Source organism: Panthera onca, chromosome C1 (genome assembly GCF_046562875.1).
Source record: "Panthera onca isolate mPanOnc1 chromosome C1, mPanOnc1 haplotype 2, whole genome shotgun sequence".
NCBI lineage: Eukaryota > Metazoa > Chordata > Mammalia > Carnivora > Felidae > Panthera > Panthera onca.
The window spans coordinates 153,237,742-153,261,835 of NC_138346.1; the positions used below are offsets into that span (position 1 = coordinate 153,237,742).

The following is a 24,094-nucleotide window of genomic DNA, read 5'->3' on the forward strand; positions in this document are numbered from 1 at the left end:
AGTATGGTTTCTCTAACCAGTGTTATTTGCTGAGAAATATCTACTATAAAATGTGAATAATCCATTGCTGATCTGAACACCCTTCATATTTTTTTGAGCTTTGGAGTATTGCTGTATGGTTATTAACTAGGCATTCAATAGCAATAATGGCATGATTCTATTTATTGAATTGATAATCAAAATAATAGGCCACTATATTCTTGGATTTTATACCTCTTCCAGGAGTAGAAATGTTATATAAATGTGTTATTGACCCTACTGTTCTGAAAATGTCTTGCAAATTAGGACCTAAATGTTTAAATTATATCCTTGCCCTTGCACAGGTTTGAAAAGTTGGTTCTAGAGGAGAACACCCTTTTATTCACTGCTGAAGCAATACATGCTGGCTATAACCATGCCTCGCCTAACAGCAGAAGAATGTTCAGAAGCGTGCCCAGCTAATTGAAACTACAGGGGGCATTTAAGTAGGCAAAGTGTTATTACTCAGTTTCAAATGTTTCCAGGATATCAGAATTACCCTTCCCTACTCCTGCAAAAGGCATTCCGGGAATGGTAATGGTCACAAGTGTTAGACTTCTGGCTTCTCTTATTCCAGTTGCTTCTGACATAGTCAGAGGGCCATCCGTGAGAACTGGAATTATCGTGAGGAAGGCAAAAGTCTGGTAGTTTCTGGACCCAGGCCACTGGCATGAGGCTATTGCCAGAACATCTCCGATGTCAGTAATTTTTGAAAATTTGCCTCAGGGGCGCCTGGGTGGCTCAGTCGGTTAAGCCGCCGACTTCGGCTCAGGTCATGATCTCACGGTCCGTGAGTTCAAGCCCCGCGTCGGGCTCTGTGCTGACAGCTCAGAGCCTGGAGCCTGTTTCAGATTCTGTGTCTCCCTCTCTCTGACCCTCCCCTGTTCATGCTCTGTCTCTCTCTGTCTCAAAAATAAATAAACGTTAAAAAAAAAAAAATTTTTTATAAAAAAAAAGAAAATTTGCCTCAAAGATTAATTCAAGCAGCAAAAGGACCTTTTCCATCTACGACCTTTGAGTCTGAGCCAAGTTACTCTCAGTTTCTTTCAAGATACTGCTCTGAAAGACATTCCTAATACAGCTCACTGATTATTTTAAATGAGACCATTTGGTACATTGGATCATCTTTGCTTATTTGAATTAAGTCAGTGTTTTATAATTTCTAGAAAGAAAATAGCTTATGTTGGCCACCAGTCTCCTAGTTAGGCAGAAGTATTTGCAAAAGTGGGTCCTGTGAAGAAGCCAGAGTTCAGGATCTCTATAGACAGGTGTGAGCGAGAGCTTGGAATATACTGGTAAAGTCTAGATTGTTCTTTTAATCTTCTCACCACCTGCTGCAATCTGGGACCTACCCCATGTCCAAGACCTGGTCTAAATGAGGAAAAATATGATATGTGAAAGGAGCAAAATAACCTATTTGGTCATTATTCACATTCTGGTTATTGGCACAGGAAAATCAGGCTGTAAATACAATAAACAATAGCGATGATTTAACACAAAAACATTACCTTCAGATTTCTACATATTTTCCCTGTTAACCTAAAGAAATAACCATTTATTAGGTGTCAGAGGGTGGTTCTATGAGACTATTAATATAGTTTTTTATATGTTAGTTTTTCCTCCTAATAAATTATTAGTTCCCAGAAGGCAAGAACAATGCATCATATATCTTTACATTTCCATGCTGGACATATGGTGGGACCTCAAAATATAATTATTTGTTGGTTGGTTGATTGTATGTAGCATTAGGTACAATTAACCATTACAATTGCACTTTGTAAAGATTTTTCACTCTCTTATTGCCACCTCTCTGTCCATTTCTGCCTAGATTACTGGTTTCTCTGCTTTCTCTTTTGTTTCTTTTCCACCAAAAGCAAAAATGATGTTAAACTGAAAATTGACTCACATAATTCTGTTGTTTGAATCCCTTCAATGTCTCAACCCTTCCTTGGAAATAAACTGGAATACATCCACATTTCTTACCAGGGCCTATTAGTATCTGTATGATCTGCTCCCTATTTATTTTTCCATTCTTGGGTCACTTTTCCTCTTCTTCACCCCTCACTAGTCTTGGGCCCTACTGGTCCTTCTTTCTACAGTCTCACTCCCTCCTCCTAAGTCTTATGACCTTAGCACAGGTTGTTCTCTCTGCCTGGAATGCGGTCCTTATCCCCACAATATGCATAGCCAGCTCCTTCTCACCTAAATGTCTCTGTTTAGGGGCACCTGGGTGGTGCAGTCGGTTAAGCATCCGACTTTGGCTTGGGTCATGATCTCATGGTTCATGGGTTCACCCCGTGTCGGGCTCTGTGCTGACAGCTCAGAACCTGGAGTCTGCTTCGGATTCTGTGTCTCCCTCTCTTTCTGCCCCACCCCCTGCAATAATAAATAAACATTAAAAAATGTCTCTATTTGGTCTTTTGTGATTGCCCTATATAAAGCTGGTGACCTCTGTTAGTCTCTTGTTTAGACATTTTAACATTTCTTTCATTGCATTTCCTATAAACTCTAATTATTTTCTACCTACTTATCTGTATAAAGAAGAGGTTGTGCCGATCTTGCTCACTATTGTATCTCCTGTGTGTAACTTGGTGTCTGGCATATGGTAAGTGTTCAGTACATACTTATTTAAAAGAAAAGTGACAAAGACAAAGTGAATTTTTTCGCTAAATTCTGTTACTCCCAGAAATAAACCCATGCATATGTGGTCAATTAATTTACAAGGGAGGCAGAAAATACAATAGGGAATGGGGCGCCTGGGTGGCTCAGTCGGTTAAGCGTCAGACTTCAGCTCAGGTCATGATCTCACGGTCTGTGAGCCCAGAGCCCCCCGTCGGGCTCTGGGCTGATGGCTCAGAGCCTGGAGCCTACTTTCCGGTTCTGTGTCTCCCTCTCTCTCTGCCCCTCCCCCGTTCATGCTCTGTCTCTCTCTGTTTCAAAAATAAATAAACGTTAAAAAAAATTTTTTTTAAATAAAAAAAAAAAAGAAAATACAATAGGGAAAAGACAGTCTCTTCAATAGATGATGCTGGGAAAACTGGATAGCAATGGGCCCTATCTTACACCCTAAACAAAATGGACTCAAAATGGATTAATGTCTTGAATGTAAGTTCTGAAACCATGAAACTCCTAGAAGAAAACATAGGTGATAAGCTTGTTATATAGGTCTTGGCGATGAGTTTTTTAATTTGATACCAAAAGCAAACACAACAAAAGCAAAAATAAACAAGTGGGACTATGTTAAACTAAAAAGCTTCTGCACAGCAAAGGGAACTATCAACACAATGAAAAGCCAACCTATGGAATGGGAGAAAATATTTGCTAACCACATATCTGATAAGGGTTAATAACTGAAATGTGTAAAGAACTCACAAACTCAAAAGCAAAAAAAAAAACATACAATCTGATTTTTTAAAATGGGCAGATCTGAATGGACACTTTCCCAGCAAGACATACAGATGGCCAACAGGTACATGAAAAGATGCTTAGCATCATTAATCCTCAGGGAAATGCAAATCAAAACCACAGTGACGTATCACCTCACAGCTGTTAGAATGGCTATTATCAAAAAGATGTGTTGATGAGGATGTGGAGAAAAGGAAACCCTTGTGCACTGTTGGTGGGATTGTAAATTGGTGCAGCCACTGGAGAAAACAGTATGAAGTTTCCTCAAAAAATTAAAAATCAAACTACCATATGATCCAACAATTCTACTTCTGGGTATTTATCCAAAGAAAACGAAAACACGAATTCAGAAAGATACATGCACCCCCATGTTCATTACAGCAGTATTTACAATAGCCAAGATACAGAAACAACCTAAGTTTCCATTGATGGCTGAATGGATAAAGAAGACAAGGTATATAAATACAATGGAAAATTATTCAGCCATAAAAAAGAATGAAATCTTAGTATTTGTGACAATGTGGATGGACCTCAAGGGTATTATGCAAAGTGAAATAAGTCAGACAGAGAAAGACAAATACTGTATGCTCTCTGTTATATGTGGAATCTAAAAAAAAAAATACATGTGGGGGAATGGGCCAAATGGGTGAAGCGGAGTGGGAAATACAAGCCTCCAGTTATGGAATGAATAAGCCACCGAGACGAAAATTACAGCATAGGGAATACAGTCCATAATATTGTAATAGCGTTGTATGGTGACAGATGGCAGCTACATTTGTGGTGAGCACAGCATAAGGTGTAAACTTGTCGAATCACTACGTTGTACACATGAAACTAATGTAACATTGTGTGTCAAGTATACTTCAATAAAACAGCACCAACAACAAAACAAGCCATTAGATAGGGAGAATGGATTGCTTGTTGCCAGAGGCAGGGGTGAGAGGTGGGATAAATGGGTAAAAGAGGTAAAACGAAAAAAAAATATCATTTGGACACTTTGGGGAGTGTGTATTAAGAAGATCCAAGAGTAGGAGCAGGAAATCAAATAGGAGATTAATGCAGTAATGTAGAAAAGAGACAGTGGCCATCCAACCAGGATTGTAATCGAAGAGAGAAGAGATTGAGTTTGGGAACAGGTCTAAAAAAACAAAAACATGCCCTTATTGCAGACAAATGGCAATTGTATGGTACAAACCTGTGATGACATCAAAGTGTATTTAGTAACCCCGTCAGCATATCACTGACCGATCAAAATGTTCTTGGTCAGTGGCCATTAAAAAGCTCAAAACTTCTGTGTTCCTGATGTACTTCGTAAAACGACTTTTGAAAATACAAATCAATCCCCTGCAATGAATGGACTAGAAAATATTTAGGTAGGAAAATAAAGTTTTAAGACTGAGATGAGTCATAAGATGTCCTCTAAGCATTATAGTATACTCTAGATTTTGGAAATTTGAAATAGTCTATTCAACTCCTCTATTTTCATTTTGCAGCTGAAGAAAGAATCATAGATGTTAAATGATCTGCCTGGGATCTCGAAGCTGGTCAGAAGCACAACCGGAATTAGAATGTCTAGTTTGGGGTACATTTCATCATGCCACCTGTCTGATAGAACAATATCTACTAGATGCTTAGAGTTACCAACAATTCATAGTTTTGGAATCTCAAAAGTAAACATATTAAGTTTTGGGAAAAGCAGAAGTTGTCTGTATAGCTTTGGGGATTTACCTTTGAAGGGAAGGATTATTTATGTCTTTTTTTCCTTTATCTTTTCCCTTTCACTGTTGGCATACAGATGTAATGGCTAGAGCTACAGCAGCAATGTTGGATCCATGAAATGAAATCCACTTATGTTGAAAATGGCATAGTAAAAAGAGAGCAGCATCCTGGATCCCCAAATAATCAATGATTTAGCCATCCTGGCATGCCTGGGAAAACTTTTACATGAGAGGGAAATAAACATCTGTCCAGTTTAGGGTTCCTTTGTCTAGCAGCCTAAACTCATAACAAGTATATGATTTGGTACCTTTAAGTGGCATGCTGCCCTTAAAAAAAAAAAAGGCTTGAATGTGCAGCATTGAGGTGATGGGTGGAAATGATATTAACGGTTAGAAATTCAATGATCCTTCATTAGACCATTGCAAATATTTGGTAAAATTGTTATCTGTGATATGTTGGAAATTAGACCAGGCACCAACATAGCCTGTAGTTTTAGAATTGTCTACATGAGTTGTCCTGTTCCTGGGAGACATTTTGGAAAATTTTTGGAGCTGTTTTTGGTTGTCACAATAATTAGAGGAGGGAATTTTGTGGTCAGGGATGGTAAATTTCTTGCAATGTAGAGGAAAGCTAACACAATAAGAACTGATCTACATCCCTCATGACATCCCTCATGATGGTTTTTATTTTTTTTCCCAGAAATGCAAAGACACTGTAAATTGAGGGAGGCTTTTATGTTATCTTATTCCAAACTTTACTAAGAGTTGCATACCATTTCGAAAAATCACCCACTGTAATGCTGTCTCAACATAACTCAATATCCTGGCATGAGGCTGCATTTGTAGCTATTGTACAGAGATTCTGTGTATAGGTATGAGCATCTCAGTACTTCATAATGTCTTCTAGGGTGGTTGTGCCTGATCATGTGCTATGAATCATTTCAGAAGTTATGTGTGAAAATTTCAGATTATGCCCTCCAAAGAAAGCATGAATTCCCTCTATCCTTTTCTCTTTTCCTTCTGGCTGAAGGTAAATATGATAGCTGGAGCTGGAGCAGCCATATTGGGTCAAGAGACAGAGCCACAGTTGAGGATGACTGAGCAATTAGAGACAGCCTGCATCCCTGATACTATACAGCTGCCATACATCAACAGTCCTGCCCATCTAAATTGTCAGGTGAGAGAGAACAAAGTTTTATATTATTTGAGCCTCTGTGTTTTGGTCTTTTTCTTTTTCTTTTTTCATTACAGCAGCCTGAGTAGATTTTATCTAATATAGATGTGAAGAACAAAATATAAGCAAAATGGAGCACAAATCACACAACTTGTTGTTAAATAACCAATCCCAGAAATACTTTCAATGACAAATTAAAAAGCCAGCATAAACAGAATGCCAACAACTTGAAAAAAAACATTAAATTAATTAATTTTCTTTTCACTGTAACCAAGAATACAGAACTGGCATAAAAAAACACTTGAGAATAGAAAAAATAACAGGTTTATTCAATTCATAATTTAAAAGGTATAGACGTATGTGTTTTAGGCATAAGCATGATACTTTTGTTCTTTTTATATACATATATAAATATATGAATAGGCATCAAAAATTTCCAAATATATACGGTATCATGCCAAGCTTCCAAATGTATACAGTAGATAAATTTCACAAATTTAAAAATAATAATTTGAAAGCAGAATACAAGCAGGTTAAAGATTTGGAATTTTTAATGTGTTTAACAAGTATTTTAAAAAATAAACTTCTTTTGTATTTAAAGTGCACAGTGATCTTTTTTTGGATCATTATCCTTAATTCATATAGTTTTGGCCTACTGGGAAGTTTCTATTTTCACATAATGACAGTTCCATAATTTTGTTGTGATTTAAGGACCAACTATATTTACGCAGTGCCTTGTTCAGTGACTTGCATTCAGTAAGCACTCACTGAATGTTTGGTTCCACGAATCTTCAATGATAATATTCCTGAATGATGGGCAATTCTATTGGCTCCCATTTTATCACTATATCAATTATAGAGCAGACCAATTAAAATATGCCAACAAAAGAACTCAAAGAATTCTATCTATAAGTCTGATCTTGTCCGTTAGAAAAAAACAAAAAACAAAAAACAAAACAAAAGAACAAAACAAAACAAAAAAAAACACCAAAGGAAACAAAGAAAGAAATGAAAAAAACTGGAATCTTGGTAATCAAATGAGTTTCCAAGAGAGCAAATTCTGAAGACAGAGATGAGAATAGAAGTCGTGGCTGTTGATTCCCCATTTCAATGCTTTGTTTTAGCTGACCACACTTCCTCCCTCTGTAGAGAAAATCGATGCACAATGAAATTATCTGTACTCATCTCTGGTAAATAAATAGCAGAAATCTTTCTTGTTTCAAGACATCAATGTGAAACAGTTGTTCACATGAAGAATTTGGTTTGTTTTCTTCAACAGCTCTTCAACTGTCCATTTTGCCAATTAAAAAAAAAAAGTACCACTTTTTCATAAAGTGAATGAACACACAGCAGCAACCACATAGACGCAATGCAACATTTAAAAATTAGTTAGAGGAGATTTCATTCAAATATGTTTGACATATATTACTCAGAAACAAAAAAAAATGTTTGCATGTTTATGCAAACTTGTAATTTAGAAAGGAATTTGGAAGGCTTTTAAAATGTAAGGTAGATGAGCAGTAAAGATAGCAATTATCAGGTGGGTGCCTGTATTTAGCAGCTAAACGTACCACCCTTAAATTGCATATCTAAGATCCATGTGCTTACATCTGTGAACAGATCAAATCTGTGAAAGTATGACTCTATTTACAGTGTTTGTATGTGTAGTTAAGGAATTTTACAAATTATGTCTGCAAGTACACTTAGAATGCCTATGATGATGTTTTTACATGTGTAGAGTGTTAGGCTTTTTCTGGGTATTTTATACTCTGCCTCTCCAATTTGTATTTGGATTTCAAACCTACTTTGCAGGAACTGTATCTAATTCAGTGTTCTTTGCACCATGGGCATACTACTTGTACTAAATAACTGTTTATCATCCTCGAGCGCCTTAAAGTAAACACAACACAATTTCATCTGCCAAAACCCTGCTATGCATTTATATGTTGCTTTTAAAAACACATAACCCCAAGTAAATCACTTAAACATGGTTTGCTGTACAATTTTGGTCTGCTGTCTGTTTTTTCGTATTATTATTCTTCCAATGTTACATATATTTTCATGTCATCTCCATCTTTATGTTGAGATCAAGGCATTTTTACTACAAATTCAATTCTTTGAAAAGATAAGAAATTTTTGGTCTCTGATAAACCTTTTGCCATTCAGAGAAAAGGCTGAAAGAAAATATAAAGAAAGGAAGGGAAGGGAAGGGAAGGGAAGGGAAGGGAAGGGAAGGGAAGGAAAGAAAAGGAAAGGAAAGGAAAGGAAAGGAAAGGAAAGGAAAGGAAAAGAGACCCCCACATTTACACACTCACACACATGTACAGTAAAGAAGGGTCATCTCATTACAGAGCAACATTCCGAAGATAGAGGCATTTAGCTATGGAATGGTTAATAACAGAGCTTTAATTTGAAAGAGATTGGAAAACCAAAGAGATATTTAAAATATTTTAAAATCACTCTCACATCTTCCTTTGTTGCTTCTTTTCAGTTCTTTCAAAGAAACTTGACAGCTCTAGGAAAACAAAACCCTTCAACAATTCTTGAAGCTTAGAGTCCCAGGCCTTAGAAAAGAACTCTTTCTACGTAGTACACATTTAGAGCTGACTTGAACTGAAGTACTAAACAACAGCTCCGTAGCAGCTATTTCAAATTACTGAGATTCATCCAGAAATGCCAAAAATCTTAGAACCAGCAAGCCCTGATTGTGGGTTGAGAAACAAACAAAGGGGGAAAGAGAGAGAGGGAAACTTCTCAAAAGTATGCTTTTGTCATTGAATTTTTTTAATCACAATTTTCACCCAGTATCTGAAATAATAATCTTTACGATAGCTTACTGTTGATTCTTTAACCTTCGAAAACATTTTAAACAATAGTGGCATTTTTCTGTTCTTACCAGACACCGAGTATTCTCAGGCATAAACCATGTAAAGAATCTCCAAGATGGAACCTGATCGTTAGAATCCTAGACTTACACAAATAGGGTTTGTGGCGTGTAGCCAGAAACTCACGAGTTCAAGAATCAGAAGACCTTGCTAGGTATCTGCCTCCAACACTAATTCAGTCTAACTTGGGTGAGCTATTTAATCTCTAACCTTACTTCTCTTATCTGAAAAATGGGAATAGTATTATTTGTCTTGTCTTAGCTCAGAGTTGTCGTGGAGATCAATTGAGATAATATATGTGAAAGTGCTTTGATGCTGCTAAACCATGCTGTAGATGAAGACTATTATCCTCTAATACAGCTTCAATCAAAAGATAAGGTAAATGAAACCCACTGTGCTCAGGCGACACCTACCTGTCAATGCATGGCAGCACCAGAATTAGAACTTGGGTTTACCCAAGTTTTGGTCTGTAAAAGGAGATTTTCCTCACATTTTCATGGCGAGGCTTTGCCTGAAAAGCCCATGACCTGAAAGTGCCTCATGTATTCCCCTTCTCTTCCGAACTCATGTGACCATCTCTTACGCTAGGAAGGAGTCAAGGCCTGCAAGAAGGAGCAAAGACATTCTGCCCTCTGATTCTAAAGTGCCTAAAACAATGACTCCTCCTTGGTGTCCCTTAGACGCCTAGGGTGAAGTTAGGTGGGAGGAGGGATTGGACTCGGAGCTATTTCCAGAAGAATGTACGCCAGCCTTGGTAATGGAATATATTATACAGCTCACACACATTTCTATTGCAATGCTTCCAATGTGTGTAGCTGCTATTAAGATTATTCAGATAAAATTCATCTGAAAGCATTATGGAATTCAGAGTGGCTTCTGGTATTTTATATTTTTTAATTAAAGAATTAAAATATATACAACTACTCAAGAAAGGACAGCCCAGAGTTTAAAAAATTGGGAAAGTTTGGCCTAATCCATTTCTTCCTATGCCAGAATAATGTAATTAGTAGGTATTTGTTGGAAAACCAATTCAGGGGAACATATTTAAGGGCAAATGTATGTGAGAGCTCCCTCCAACAACAACAACAACAAAAAGTGTGTGAGTCCACTTTTCTTTAAAAGATGATTATGTAAATAATTCTAATCACTCTTCAGTTGGTCATTATTGTGAAACCAATTATACTCTTTTAAAAAAATTTTCATTTTTAGAGAGAGAGTGAGAGAGGGGGAGAGGGGCAGAGGGAGAAAGCAAGAGAGAGAATCTCAAGCACGCTCCACGCTGAGCACGGAGTCAGACGAGGGGCTCGATCCCATGACTCTGGGATCATGACCTGAGCTGAAATCAAGAGTTGGACACTCAAATGACTGAGCCACCCAGGAGCCCCTAAATGATACTCTTTTATTCATTGATTTCACATGGCTTTTTGGGGTTTCCAGATGGTAAGAAGGACCACTAAATTATTATCTGAATTTAGTTTTTGTTCAGGCTGAAAAATTCCTTGGAATAACTTGGTGAGATGATAAATATACAGGCCAAATTATTATTCATAACAGTTTAATGCTTAACCTTAGACTTACACTCAGTGGAGGTGGAGATGGCAAAAATTTTAAAAAAGGAAATATATGTTCTGAATTTGGTACATAGCTCTTGCAGATCAACATATCCAGAAACTCTCCGAGCAGGAGAACTTACAAAGTAAAGGAAAAGTTATAGTAGTCTTATTTAATAGGCTCCTAAGGATTTGTAACAAAATGTCAATTATGTATAAAATTTTAAATGGGAAATGGGAAAAATGAGGATGAGAATCACTGGACTAATTAGTAATAATAATAGAGGTACAATTTATTGAACTCTTATGCACATTTAGGTTTTATAATAACCCTGAAGGGTCACAGTATTAGCACTAGTATTCCCATTTGCAGACGAGGAAATTAGAAATAGTGGACCAAAGCCATGGAGTTTATAAATGGCATAACTGGAATTCAAACTCAGTTCTAACTCAACTCCAAGTCTAGGGTGTAAACTCCAGGTCTCTGGGATGAGGAAATGGCAATAGAGAAATTCAAATAGTTTTTTTGCCTCAGCTGAACCTAATATGTGGCTGTGGTTCAAAGATGAAGCTTATAAAAATTTAAGAAATTAGATGTAGGGGCTCATGCACGTGAGGGGTTCATTGACCTTCCTGATAAATCCATCTTGCAGTTGTTTCGTTTCAGGAATTCAGCCAACACCTAACACAGGCCTTTCTTTCCAGTTAGGATTCTCCTTCTAACCTTAAATCAAAGATACCACTAAGCATTTGTGCTAGGCCTTAGGGTAGTGGTACTCAAATTATTATTATTATTATTATTATTATTATTAATTATTCTTTTGCTTTTTTCTGCTTTAACTTATTAAGGGATATAACAAAGTCCCTTCCATAACAGTGGTTCATTAAGACATGGATTCCTGGCAGGAAATGTCATTGCTCTGAAGTGAGACTCACACCGAGAGGATACGAGAGTGCTTTTCTTCTCAAAACTAGTACTGTGTATTATTTGTTCAACACCCTAATTATTTATTGCCTGTCCACTATTTATTAAGTATGCTGCTAGTTCCTAGATTACAACAGAGAACCACAGAGATAACTCCTACCCTAAAGAAACATTTAATTCTTGGAATTTCTGTTCATTATATCACCTCCTCTCAAATATACAGGTTCAAAACCTTAGTGAGACCCATGCCTCTTTTCTTTCCTTCTCCACATATCTAGTCTATTGTGTTGGCTTTTTCCCATGAAATGTCTTTTGATTCCATCCTAATTCTCCTCTTCTGCTAGTACAAGTCTTTGTTTCTTCAAACTTTGATGACCAGAACATCTTCTTTAAGTTTCCTTCTTATTTCAACAAATATTTATTGTGTACCAGGTCTGCATCAGGGAAAGTGCTAGGTACTTATGCTTCTACACTCTGTTCCTTTCCTCTCTGATCCATTCCATACATTGAAAATATACTCCCCTTGGATCCCCTCTAGAGGTTTTGTCCCAGCATAATAAGACTGAACGCTGTGAGGCTGAGTGTGGTGAAGAAGATTGCAGGGATGTTTTTGAGGTGGTACCATCCAGAGAAAGGAGCAGCTTGAATGGATCTGAAATAAGGTGCTGGACCTCATCCTGGGCCCGCACTGATATGAAAAGCTGCAGCCCAGGAGATGGGAGAGGGAGGCCCCTTCATTCTGAGCTCCTGGGCCTGTCTCTACTGGAAAGATGCCTGGTGATCAGTGAGTATTTATTAATTGATTGATTGCAGTGTGTGCTGAGTCACAACTCCGTTAGCCCTGCAGCAGTCATGCAGCCCCGATTTACACCTTCTGTCTCCTCTTCATTACTCACCCTCATGCAACAATCAGGCTGATCTTCCCACTTCCATTCCCTTCTGTGTAGGTGCCTATTCAACTTCTCTTGTAAGCCCTGTCTTTCTCCTTCCTGCCCTAAAACAAAATGCAGGATACTGCAGGTGTTCCTCAATTGTATCCAGTCTTCTGTCATCCATTAGTGACTTCCATACATGGTGAGACTGCGGGCTTTGGGGTCACAACTGCTGGGATTTTATTCCTGACTCTATTATCTTCTGGCTTTGTTACACTGGGAAAGTCAACCCACCACTGTAAGACATAGTTATATATATACATACATATGTACATGTATATATACATGTACATATGTATGTATATATATGTATGTATATATATGTATATATATGTAGGCATATATAATTTCCTACACCCAACATGGGGCCTGAACTCATAACCCTGACATCAAGAGTCACATGCTCTTCTAACTGAGCCAGTAAGGTGCCTCTTAATATCCTAATATTCATCTTTATCAGTATCTTGAGGACAGCTATGCCATTGACTTACTTCCTTTATATTCCCCATGGCACCACGTACAGACTGGACAAAGAGTAAGCATCCAATAAATACTTAATTGTATCCAATATGTATTGGGTAGTTCATTTTAAAACATAATGCAGTTATTCTCAGAAGTGTGCCACCGGGCATCTGAAACACGCTGTCTATTCTTGCTACAGTCCATTATTAGCACCAACTTTATCCTATCTTCCTGGCCCCTCATCCTCATGCCTCATGTTACAAGTCACTAAACATTCTGGATTCATACTTTAGCATCTCTCCCAAATCTCTTCCTCCCTTGTTGCTTCCCCTGCCCTTCACCTCTACACCAGCTGTTTTGCTGCATAGACCTCCCCCTGTGGATCCTTAGCTCCAACTTCCTTCCTGGATTCCGTCCCCCCATCACTGCCAGGTTAACTCCCTAAAACAGCATTTTTCATCATGTCTTTCCTCCACTGCTCATTTACTTACCCAATAAAGCCCACACTCCTCCGCTTGGTTTTTAACGCTCTTCATAAATCTCTTTTCACCTTTCCTAGCAATGTTTACATTTACCTCCATGTGCTCTCAGTTCTAGTCTGGAAATCTTATTCACTGTCCTCGTAACACTCTCTTCTCGTTTTCTGTCCAGAGTTTGGCTCCTGATATTTTCCGCATTTGTAATATCCTTTCCTATTCTCCTCATCAATACAGACCCTGCCATCCTTCAAGATGGAGTAAAAATTCTGTTTTATCCATGGATTTTCTTTCTACATCAACCAATAATGAACGGCTGGTCACTGGAATCCTGCAACAGCTGAGTGCTCACTGTATGCCAGGCACTATGCTGAGTGCTTAAGTTACCAATAAGAACAAGAGTCTGTTTCTATTCTAAAGAATCTTCTATTCTAGGAGTGCCTGGGTGGCTCAGTCGGTTAAGCATCAGACTTCGGCTCAGGCCATGATCTCGCAGTCCGTGAGTTCAAGCCCCGCGTCGGGCTTGTGCTGGCAGCTCAGAGCCTGGAGCCTGCTTGGGATTCTGTGTCTCCCTCTCTCTGCCCCTCCTCCACTCATGCCTCTGTCTCTCCCTCTCTCTCAAAAGTAAATAAACATTAAAAAACTTAAAAAAGAAAAGAATCTTCTATTCCAAAGAATTTCTAATCCCCATAGTACTCACTGGGTCATTCATTTTTGTATGCCCACTGCCTATTTTATCACACTAACGCTGCTTTGAGATGAGGAAACTGAGGTTTAAGGAGGCTATATGGCTCGCTCAGGCTCATACAGCTGATAAATGATCAACTTCATCTTTGATGTTCCTAAAGGCAGATACATGTTGGCAATTTTTTGGTGACGTAACCATATCCGGCAGATCAAACGCTCAATTTGCATTTCTTGAATAAAAACATTTTGATTTTTATATATGGATTTTTGTTTTTGCTTTAGCAACTTTTACAGCTAGAAGAGATTTAAATACCATTGGCTTTTGATTTTTTATACCCCTAAAACATATCCATTAACTTGGTTAGCCAGAGAAATGTCGCAATCGGGGTCATCTCAAAATGGTCAATACAACTCTTGCAAATAAGGTAAATATGCTTATCAAGCTGTCTAAACAGGTGGACTTGTATTTGCTTTGCCCCTAGCAAACTCAGAATTTTAAAAACAAATCGGGGAAAATAGTCTGATTTAATTTTTATTTCCCAAATATGGAGAATTTGTATATTTGAAATAGCTTCCTTGGGGCAGTACTGATGCAGGTAATGGTAAGGTAGGCCATTTACATCAGCAGGAGCTGGTTTTGAAGCAGAAAACAATATAAACATTTCCCCAAGACAGACAACATCTTTTCCCTCTTGAACATATATTCACTTCAGAGAAAAACCTTAGTAGAAAGGAGTCCTAACTGGGGCTTATAAAAGTTTAACAGAATAATATTAAACATTACATTTCTTTTTTTACAATTCAAAGTAATTTTCCTTTGAAGATGCGTATGACATTTTGTTTTCTCTTTCATCATGTTTATTTTAAAAAGGTTAATTTTATTTTATGGCCACATATCTATTTGCAAGTAGTTTGCTACTTATCAAGCTATTCTATCTAGATAAATTTGTACAACTTCCATGTGAAGGGGGGCATTCTTGTAAGGAAAATATCTACAGTACATAAAGTGCAAAAGAGCTGACCAGGGTTTTTATTATCATAACTCGTATCATTTCTGGACCACTGTCACTAGACATTAATTCCCATAGGGTCAAAAGTTATTCTGCATGCCTATGTGCTGCAAAGTTGGTTTCAATTATTAATAAAACAAGCAAATATTAAATGAGATGCACTATATGATACAAGGAAACAAAATAAGCTTGCAAATCTGTTTAATTTTATCTCTTTAGCTTTTATATACTTGTTTAAAAATGAGACATAGAAAATTCTCTGTACATTTAAACTGGGAAGATACAGTCAAAGGTATCTCCATGGTCTCATCCTTTTCAATGGGTGCCACTGGTTGTACATCAAAGTGAGGATATACTGCTCATTATTAGCTCGCCATGCTTATCTTTCCTTCTCATTCATCTCTTCTTAGCTTCACTGTCAAGTAAATATCAACCCATTTATTAGGAAAGGATGTCAAGTAACTCGAAAGTCAAAAAGAAATCATGGCAAGAGTTAGAATATTTGAGTCAGTGCTGTGCTGGGAACTGTCTAATCACTGGCTCCACCCCCCCCCCCCCCCCGCCACCAACCCCCACCCCCCCCCCCCCCCCCCCCCCCCGCTCCACGGTGCTAATAAAACCCTGGTTTGTAGTGTTCACGGATTTCCTTGGCGTAAATGTCTCCATCAGTCAATTGCAAGCTATCAACACAATGCCACTGAAACGGAGAGTTGGGAAGACATTTTATAAATTACGTCAGAAAGTATACTTAGGGTGTCCATTTTGACATTTTCCCACATGTAGAATATTAGGCTCTTTCTGGGTGCTTTTTTTTAAAAGTTTATTTATTTTGAGAGAGACAGAGAGAGTATGAGCGGGGGAGGAGCAGAGAGAGAAGGAGAATCCTGAGCAGTTGCCACACTGTCAGCTCAGAGCCGGATGCTGAGCTCGAACTCATGAAACTGTGAGATCATGACCTGAGCCAAGATTGAGAGTCGGATACTTACCTGACTGAGCCACCCAGGCACTCCTCTGGGTGCTTTTTAAACGTTGCTTCTCTAATTGGTATTTAGAGTCCAAGCCTACCTATTTGAAAGGAGCTGACTCCAACACACCATTAAGCCATTCTCCCTTTAATTAGAAAATACATGCTTGAAACCAGTCACAACTGTTAGTCACAAACTAAGGTATTTAAAGTTTGTTACAGTTCAATTTATTTTGAATACTAATACCCACAAAAGATTCTGATTCAAAAGATACAAAGGGTGTGAGAAGTCTGTCATCCCTGTATCCTAGCCACCAAGTTTTTCTTCCTTGAAAATAAACAATGTTGTCGGTTTCTGTATCTGTGTTGTGTATCTATACAAAAACATTCTATTCAGTGTATATATCCCATCCCCTATTTTTATTTTTATTTTTATTTTTTTATTTTTTATTTTTTTTTTCAATGGGCTAATTCTTTTTTTTTTTTTTTTTTTTTTTTTTTTTTTAATATATGAAATTTACTGTCAAATTGGTTTCCATACAACACCCAGTGCTCATCCCAAAAGGTGCCCTCCTCAATACCCATCACCCACCCTGCCCTCCCTCCCACCCCCCATCAACCCTCAGTTTGTTCTCAGTTTTTAACAGTCTCTAATGCTTTGGCTCTCTCCCACTCTAACCTCTTTTTTTTTTTTTTTTTTTTTCCTTCCCCTCCCCCATGGGTTTCTGTTATGTTTCTCAGGATCCACATAAGAGTGAAACCATATGGTATCTGTCTTTCTCTGTATGGCTTATTTCACTTAGCATCACACTCTCCAGTTCCATCCATGTTGCTACAAAAGGCCATATTTCATTTTTTCTCATTGCCACGTAGTATTCCATTGTGTATATAAACCACAATTTCTTTATCCATTCATCAGTTGATGGACATTTAGGCTCTTTCCATAATTTGGCTATTGTTGAGAGTGCCGCTATAAACATTGGGGTACAGGTGCCCCTATGCATCAGTACTCCTGTATCCCTTGGATAAATTCCTAGTAGTGCTATTGCTGGGTCATAGGGTAGGTCTATTTTTAATTTTCTGAGGAACCTCCACACTGCTTTCCAGAGCGGCTGCACCAATTTGCATTCCCACCAACAGTGCAAGAGGGTTCCTGTTTCTCCACATCCTCTCCAGCATCTATAGTCTCCTGATTTCTTCATTTTGGCCACTCTGACTGGCGTGAGGTGGTATCTGAGTGTGGTTTTGATTTGTATTTCCCTGATAAGGAGCGACGTTGAACATCTTTTCATGTGCCTGTTGGCCATCCGGATGTCTTCTTTAGAGAAGTGTCTATTCATGTTTTCTGCCCATTTCTTCACTGGGTTATTTGTTTTTCGGGTGTGGAGTTTGATGAGCTCTTTATAGATTTTGGATACTAGCCCTTTGTCCGATGTGTCATTTGCAAATATCTTTTCCCATTCCGTTGGTTGCCTTTTAGTTTTGTTGGTTGTTTCCTTTGCTGTGCAGAAGCTTTTTATCTTCATAAGGTCCCAGTAATTCACTTTTGCTTTTAATTCCCTTGCCTTTGGGGATGTGCCGAGTAAGAGATTGCTACGGCTGAGGTCAGAGAGGTCTTTTCCTGCTTTCTCCTCTAAGGTTTTGATGGTCTCCTGTCTCACATTCAGGTCCTTTATCCATTTTGAGTTTATTTTTGTGAATGGTGTGAGAAAGTGGTCTAGTTTCAACCTTCTGCATGTTGCTGTCCAGTTCTCCCAGCACCATTTGTTAAAGAGACTGTCTTTTTTCCATTGGATGTTCTTTCCTGCTTTGTCAAAGATGAGTTGGCCATACGTTTGTGGGTCTAGTTCTGGGGTTTCTATTCTATTCCATTGGTCTATGTGTCTGTTTTTATGCCAATACCATGCTGTCTTGATGATGACAGCTTTGTAGTAGAGGCTAAAGTCTGGGATTGTGATGCCTCCTGCTTTGGTCTTCTTCTTCAAAATTACTTTGGCTATTCGGGGCCTTTTGTGGTTCCATATGAATTTTAGGATTGCTTGTTCTAGTTTCGAGAAGAATGCTGGTGCAATTTTGATTGGGATTGCATTGAATGTGTAGATAGCTTTGGGTAGTATTGACATTTTGACAATATTTATTCTTCCAATCCATGAGCAGGGAATGTCTTTCCATTTCTTTATATCTTCTTCAATTACCTGCATAAGCTTTCTATAGTTTTCAGCATACAGATCTTTTACATCTTTGGTTAGATTTATTCCTAGGTATTTTATGCTTCTTGGTGCAATTGTGAATGGGATCAGTTTCTTCATTTGTCTTTCTGTTGCTTCATTGTTAGTGTATAAGAATGCAACTGATTTCTGCACATTGATTTTGTATCCTGCAACTTTGCTGAATTCATGTATCAGTTCTAGCAGACTTTTGGTGGAGTCTATCGGATTTTCCATGTATAATATCATGTCATCTGCAAAAAGCGAAAGCTTGACTTCATCTTTGCCAATTTTGATGCCTTTGATTTCCTTTTGTTGTCTGATTGCTGATGCTAGAACTTCCAGCACTATATTAAACAGCAGCGGTGACAGTGGGCATCCCTGTCGTGTTCCTGATCTCAGGGAAAAAGCTCTCAGTTTTTCCCCGTTGAGGATGATGTTAGCTGTGGGCTTTTCATAAATGGCCTTTATGATCTTTAAGTATGTTCCTTCTATCCCGACTTTCTCAAGGGTTTTTATTAAGAAAGGGTGCTGGATTTTGTCAAAGGCCTTTTCTGCATCGATTGACAGGATCATATGGTTCTTCTCTTTTTTTTTGTTAATGTGATGTATCACGTTGATCGATTTGCGAATGTTGAACCAGCCCTGCATCCCAGGAATGAATCCCACTTGATCATGGTGAATAATTCTTTTTATATGCTGTTGAATTCGATTTGCTAGTATCTTATTAAGAATTTTTGCATCCATATTCATCAGGGATATTGGCCTGTAGTTCTCTTTTTTTGCTGGGTCTCTGTCTGGTTTAGGAATCAAAGTAATACTGGCTTCATAGAATGAGTCTGGAAGTTTTCCTTCCCTTTCTATTTCTTGGAATAGCTTGAGAAGGATAGGTATTATCTCTGCTTTAAATGTCTGGTAGAACTCCCCTGGGAAGCCATCTGGTCCTGGACTCTTATTTGTTGGGAGATTTTTGATAACCGATTCAATTTCTTCGCTGGTTATGGGTCTGTTCAAGCTTTCTATTTCCTCCTGATTGAGTTTTGGAAGAGTGTGGGTGTTTAGAAATTTGTCCATTTCTTCCAGGTTGTCCAATTTGCTGGCATATAATTTTTCATAGTATTCCCTGATAATTGTTTGTATCTCTGAGGGATTGGTTGTAATCATTCCATTTTCATTCATGATTTTATCTATTTGGGTCATCTCCCTTTTCTTTTTGAGAAGCCTGGCTAGAGGTTTGTCAATTTTGTTTATTTTTTCAAAAAACCAACTCTTGGTTTCGTTGATCTGCTCTACAGTTTTTTTAGATTCTATATTGTTTATTTCTGCTCTGATCTTTATTCTTTCTCTTCTTCTGCTGGGTTTAGGCTGCCTTTGCTGTTCTGCTTCTATTTCCTTTAGGTGTGCTGTTAGATTTTGTATTTGGGATTTTTCTTGTTTCTTGAGATAGGCCTGGATTGCAATGTATTTTCCTCTCAGGACTGCCTTCGCTGCATCCCAGAGCGTTTGGATTGTTGTATTTTCATTTTCGTTTGTTTCCATATATGTTTTAATTTCTTCTCTAATTGCCTGGTTGACCCACTCATTCGTTAGTAGGGTGTTCTTTAACCTCCATGCTTTTGGAGGTTTTCCAGACTTTTTCCTGTGGTTGATTTCAAGCTTCATAGCATTGTGGTCTGAAAGTATGCATGGTATAATTTCAATTCTTGTAAACTTATGAAGGGCTGTTTTGTGACCCAGTATATGATCTATCTTGGAGAATGTTCCATGTGCACTCGAGAAGAAAGTATATTCTGTTGCTTTGGGATGCAGAGTTCTAAATATATCTGTCAAGTCCATCTGATCCAATGTATCATTCAGGGCCCTTGTTTCTTTATTGACTGTGTGTCTAGATGATCTATCCATTTCTGTAAGTGGGGTGTTAAAGTCCCCTGCAATGACCACATTCTTATCAATAAGGTTGCTTATGTTTATGAGTAATTGTTTTATATATCTGGGGGCTCGGGTATTTGGCGCATAGACATTTATAATAGTTAGCTCTTCCTGGTGGATAGACCCTGTGATTATTATATAATGCCCTTCTTCATCTCTTGTTACAGCCTTTAATTTAAAGTCTAGTTTGTCTGATATAAGTATGGCTACTCCAGCTTTCTTTTGGCTTCCAGGAGCATGATAAATAGTTCTCCATCCCCTCACTCTCAATCTAAAGGTGTCCTCAGGTCTAAAATGAGTCTCTTGTAGACAGCAAATAGATGGGTCTTGTTTTTTTATCCATTCTGATACCCTATGTCTTTTAGTTGGCGCATTTAATCCACTTACATTCAGTGTTATTATAGAAAGATATGGGTTTAGAGTCATTGTGATGTCTGTAGGTTTTATGCTTGTAGTGATGTCTCTGGTACTTTGTCTCACAGGATCCCCCTTAGGATCTCTTGTAGGGCTGGTTTCGTGGTGACAAATTCCTTCAGTTTTTGTTTGTTTGCCCATCCCCTATTTTTAAAACATAAATGGTAATACACTATACATACTATTTCTCACCTTTTGTTGTTGTTGTTGTTAATACATATTGATAAATGTTTTATATTTATATAAATTCTTTTTATTCTTTTTAAAACGGTGTAAATATTACATTGCTGGATTGTTCCATTATCTCTTTGAACTGTCTCTGATTGATGTGGATCTATTAAGTTATTTCCTGTTTTTTGCTTTTATACACATACGAAGTTCACATTATGGCATTTTATATGTGTGGTTTTCCACATGCATATGTATAGTCTTAAATACGTCCTCAGGTCAATTCCTAGAAGTGGAATTTCAGTTTCAGTGTTACCAAACAGTTGTATCTTTGCTAATGTTATACATGGGAAAAAAAAATCTCCAGATGACTTTGATTTTTATTTCCCAGATAATGAGTGAGATTGACCATCTTTTATTTTATTTAAAAGGGCTTGCTTTTCTATGAAGTTTCTATATATTTCCTTTACCATGCGTTATTGGGCAATTTTTAAATCTTGATATATGGTAAAGATAAGTTATGGATCCAAATTATTTTTCTTCATATGACTATCCTACTTTTTCAATGTCCTTTATTAACTAATCATTCTTTTCCCCACTGACCTAATGTGCATCCTTACATATTAAATTCTTCTATGATTTTGTATCTTCATGGACTTTATAAGCTATTCTATTCATGTTTGTGCATGTCCATGTATTTGTGTAGTAAACATGTGCATGTCAATATTATATTGTTTTAGTTAATAAAGCATTACAAGACCTTTTCATAACCGGAAAATGTAGTTCCCCATCATGATTTTTCTTTCTATGACTTTTCATGGTAGGGGGTACCTGGCTGGCTCAGTTGGTAGAGTGAAGAGTTCGTGAGTTCTAGCCCCAAGTTGGACATACAGCTTACATAAATACATACATACATACATACATAATAAATATTTTTTAAGGACTTTTCACGGCTGTTTTTTGTGTATTTTTTTGAAGGAACTCTGGCATCAGCTGATCTTGTTTCAAAGATACTTAGATTGATATTTTATATTAGGATCAATATTTACAGGTAAACTTAGAATAATGGACATATTTATGATGTATGTCTTCCTACCATGAACATTCGATTTTATGCTTCTCTACTTATTCAAGTCATTTCTGTTCCACAGAAGCTTTTAAAGTTTTATCCTACAGTGTTTGCTCATTTTTTTGGTTAAAATTTTCCCCAGATATTTTTTTTTTCTGTTGCTATTGAGAAGCCAAACTCCTATTGTCCTACAATTTACAGCTTCTGAATGACATAGTTGGAAAACTGAAGCCTTCCTCAGAACATATTCAGAGACAAAATTTCTATGGAACCTTTGAATATAAAAAAACGACTAGAAATGAGCCAAAGACTTCTTGTTGAATAAGAGTTAGGTTTGTCTACTCAGTTTATTGGACTCGAAAATGGTGACAAATCCCACACAGATTAGCTTTATCACTCTTACAATTTAATAGGTAAAATATTGATTTTATCTGTCTTCCCATAATTACATGGTAGCTCACTGGTTTCATCATTTTAAACGTTGAGTTTTTTCCTCAGACTTTTTGGTTTGAGATTCCTTTTCTTCCTCAAAAACTCAGCAAGCAAGCAAACACAAAAGATAACAAAATTACTGCTTACACTATGCATACCTCTCATTTTTGAGGTGCATCTCACTTGTATTATAGGTCAGCCTGGGGATTCTATTCCTCCTTGATATGTGCTGTTGGCCACTCCTGCTACCACTGAAGCAGGCTTGGGTGTGTGCTCACTGGATGCAGACGAAGTTCTCTTGAATGGACATATTATATACATAGTGCTCCTCCAATAATGATTCTTCCTTCCCCTATTTCAACATGCTTCTTGATCACAACGAACCAGCCATTTTTTGCCCCCTTTCCTCAAGATTCTTGGTCCTTACCATTCCACCAATTCCTAGCATTGATTTTATTAAATCAGCACATAGTTTATTTAAAAAAAAAAAAAGTTGTATCTCATCTCGATGCCGATGACAATGTCTTCTCAACACTGCCCACGGCAGACAGAGGTTAATACACTCAGGGGAAAGACTACTAAATCATACTGCGTATTTTGTATACTCAGCCAAAAGAAAAGAAGAATTTAATTCCTCCACATCATCTTTTCTTATGTCTCAGTAGCCTGACACCTTCCTCAATCACCTAACTAATGTGCGGAAAGAATGAAAACTCTTTGAGAAATCAGTGACCCAGAAAGTTACAAACCAAAAATTATGAAGCATCAAATGACATGCTATTTATCATTTTTCTTCTTCATAAAATTCACCACTTAGACACTCTGCTTGGTGGTTATATATAAAAATGTTCTCTGACTGTGTGGTTCATATGATTTTAATATGGTATATACACATAAGTGTAAGATCTTTTTATTATAAAAGTATTACTAGCTTATTAAAGGAGCCTTAAAAACAGAGAAGTGTAGGAACAAATCCTGGATTCATTCGTGTTCCTAAATTCAAACACAACCTCTCCTTCAAATATTTTGAAAGCATGATTTTACCCATATATATTCTATGTAAAACTTTATCCTGCATAACACATTAAAAGCATTTTTCTTTTTATAGTGTATTTGAATGGTAAAATAGTTTTAAAATAAAGTAATATGGGGGTGTCTGGGTGGCTCAGTTGGTTAATTGTTTGACTTCAGCTCAGGTCATGATCTCGCGGTTTGTGGGTTCCAGCCCCGCATCCGGCTCTGTGCTGACAGCTCAGAGCTTGGAGCGTGCTTGTGATCCTGTGTTTCCCTCGCTCTCTGCCTCTCCCCCACTCATGCTAACTCTCTCTCTCTCTCTCTCTCTCTCTCTCTCTCAAAAATAAATAACACTAAAAATATTTTTTTAGATACAGTAATATGACAGACTTCTCCCATCATTATATAGTCTAATTAGCTGTAAGAGACAGTAGAATACAGCAGTAAGTGCATGGCTTCGGAGTCAGACAGATGTGGGTTCATCAACCATATGTGTCTTCCTCTCTACATTCTTTGCTTTTCCCCCAAGGATTGAATTGCTGATTTTTGGCTGAGAGTATGACCTCCCAGGATGAAGATGTCATGTCCTTGGCTTCTTACAGCTAGTTGTTCTATCCAATGTGATGTGAGTGAAATGGTGTATGAAACTTCCTGG

At 37.6% G+C, this 24,094-nt stretch overlaps 1 protein-coding gene and 1 long non-coding RNA gene across 9 annotated transcripts in view; one reads left to right on the plus strand and one right to left on the minus strand.

Moving 5' to 3' along the window:
• LOC132673195 (uncharacterized) overlaps nt 1-6,484 on the plus strand; it is a 29,442-nt gene extending 22,958 nt beyond the window's left edge. Inside the window, exons 2-3 of the long non-coding RNA XR_009607909.3 lie at nt 4,917-5,005; nt 6,172-6,484. This is a non-coding gene — a long non-coding RNA (uncharacterized LOC132673195). The remainder of the gene's footprint in view (nt 1-4,916; nt 5,006-6,171) is intronic.
• Nucleotides 1-24,094, minus strand: part of ADGRL2 (adhesion G protein-coupled receptor L2) — a 625,339-nt gene that overhangs the window by 409,352 nt on the left and 191,893 nt on the right. The window lies entirely within an intron of this gene.